We start from the raw sequence: 3,002 nt of genomic DNA on the forward strand, positions 1-3,002 counted from the left end.
ATAATGAAACCTCACATCGTTGTAACAAAAACTCACTAAAAGCTTCAAATTCATCAAAGGTGAGCAATTGCAAATTTTCATAAACAATAGAATCCGGCTTCAAGGTCCCAAAAGTTCTAAACGACTACCTTGTCAAACTCTATCTTATAATCAACCAAAGATATTCTCAAACTGTGACACCGTTACCATTTAAGAAAAAAAGAATTCAATTATACAAGTTCAAAATTATTATGTCTAAAGTAAGAAAAAAACAAAACGCAATGCAAATTTGCCTTGATAGAAACAAAAATCTTTTAGGAATTTTTCAAAATAAAGAATATGGAAATGCATATACAAATGCACATGGCATATATGAATCAAAATCCTACCAAACATGATAGAATACCCTCCCCCAAGCTTGAATGAGACAATACACTCAAACATAAATCAAATAATCCATGGGAAGGGACAACAAAGAGATTAATCCAACAATACCAACACATGTCCAACAAGGCATCAACCATTAGAGAAAGGGCAAGGAAAGATATTATTGGATGTTAGGTGGGTGTAAATACCCGCAAATGACCCAATTTAACCTTTCAAAGCAAAGTTCATCTTGAATTGAAACTTGGTTTCCATATGCTAGCAAAATAGGAGTCAATCTTCCTTAATTCTTGATTCAAATCAATGCACCAAAGTATATCAAGTCATGTACCTAGCAAAAGGCACACTAACATTTCCATGAGAGAAAATCTATTCTAAAAAGAAAGGAAAATGAAAGCAATAAAACACGGGTTACTTCCCGAGAATGGCTTGCTTAAGGTCCAAGCTTGACCGCTTAAGAAAATAATAATTCAACGCACGCAAGAGCTTGTCAAATGCAATACTACACATTTCATAAGAAAGTAAGTGTGCATATGACAAAAAGAAGGTATGCAACAGGCTTAGTGCACACCTATGAAGAGAGATATGCTAAGAGGAAGAAGAAGAAACAAAAGAAAATTAAAAAAATAAGAAAAGGAAAAAGAAGAAGAAGGCAAACTCTCCTCAAAATGTTTTTGGGTGGTAACTTCACCCTTTTCCTCAATAGTAGACAAATGAGGGACATGAAAATCATCATAGATAAGAGGTTTCCCAATAGGTTTTTGGACAAAATAAAGAAAGGAAATAGGAGGGTAAGGGATATGGTTAAATCTCCTTGAAAAAGGGACATGAGAAGAGGGAATAGGGCTATAGTCTCACAAATGAACTCTTCCTCACATTACTAATAAGAACATGGACATCAATCATAGAATCCTCAAAAGAAGAACACACATGATCTTTATCTCCCTCAAACATCCAACTTCCAAGAGGAACTACATAATCCCCTCCATGACAACTATGAACAACAACTCCCTCAACATCTTTAAAGCCCAAGGTCTTAAAACCATGCATGAATAGATGTAAATTTATTTCAAACTCATCTCTCTCCCATGGAGCATCCTCAATGAACTCATTCAAAAGGTTATGTGTTTTCTTTTGACTCTCTCAGAATGCATTGGACATAACCTAAAACCAGTGTAGATACTCATGGATAGAAGAATCACAATCATGAACAAGAGACTCATCAAGATGGGAAGGAGGGTTAGTGTTGTTAAATTAACACTCTCTTCATTCTCAACTCCTTCACCATCACTCAAATGCTCACCATAGGGATCCTAACCCTTTCTTGGTTGCTCAAAATCATCATCATCTTCTTCAACACACACATTGGGTTTAAAATTTTCACAAACAAGCATCAAAGTTGACAATTGGCGTTCTAGCTCTCCACCTCTCCTTCTTTCCTCCTAAAAATGCTCATCAATCTTTTTCACCGTCTCTAATTGAATTCTCATATCATTAAGAATCGACTCCCTACAAGGCCCAAGCTCATTATTAAGCTCAATATGCCTAATTTTAGTTTCTAAAATAGCAACAAGAGATTCAAAAGGTGTAGAAGATTGATGTTCAACAAAAGATGAAGATGTAAAACTAAGATTAGAAGAATCAACATGAAAATTGATTTGGGTATTATATACCCTGCCAAGTCGCCCAATCAGAGCATGACACGTGTCACTGGAAGGGGCACTTAGTTGGACCATCCAGATGGCGACATGTGTCGAGCAGATATTGCCCCCTGGGAATGGCGGCTTTCAAGGCCAAAATCCCAAGGGGCCCTCAAAAAACGGCGTGCCCTAATCCCTAGGTCACCAGATCCTAGGGAGGGCACATTTTCCAAAAGGACCCTATAAATAGGGACATTCTTACATTTATGATAGGACAGAGAATATACACGCAATACGAGATAATACGTCACTTACTACAGAGTTGTCATTTTCAAAGAACAGACAGCACTTTACCTGAACTTGGAATCCGAGCAGATAACTTTACTTCCGCACGTTTTATTACCGAACGCTTACTAACTTAATCTTCGGAGGCGGACCACCGACCATCCGGCGGTCCGTTTTCTTTGCAGGTACAGGCGTCCTTTGTTGAATCCAGTCTCAGTGTTGTAACTCTCCCAGGGGACAAAAACCCCCGAAACATTTGGCGCCGTCTGTGGGGAGAGTACCTCTGAAATGGCTTCACAAGTACCTGTACCGAATCCAGAGGCCAATCGGCCTCCAGAAGACATAGTGGTCCAAACGGATCATGACTCAGGTGATGACGCTGACATCGAAACTTATGTGGATCCAAATGGATCCCTCATCTCTAAACGCATCCGCAGTAAGGAGAGGCGGGAGAGTCACCATGACCAGGCAGGGCTAAGCAAAACTGCTGGACAGCCAAAGAAGCCCTCGGGGCGGCCGGTTGATTCTTCCCAGGCGGCAGGATCAACTCCTGTCACTAGAGATGAACTAATGACACTCCTGAGCAGCCTCAGGGGTGAAATCAAACAACTCGCCTCCAAGAAGTCGCCTGCTCCTAGAAAGGAGCAATCGGCCAAGAAGCCAGCCCAAGTTGGCAAACAGAAGTCGGTCAAGGACCGTCAGCCTACTCCTCAT

Source organism: Chenopodium album, chromosome 7 (genome assembly GCF_948465745.1).
Source record: "Chenopodium album chromosome 7, dcCheAlbu1.1, whole genome shotgun sequence".
In the NCBI taxonomy this organism is placed as follows: domain Eukaryota; kingdom Viridiplantae; phylum Streptophyta; class Magnoliopsida; order Caryophyllales; family Amaranthaceae; genus Chenopodium; species Chenopodium album.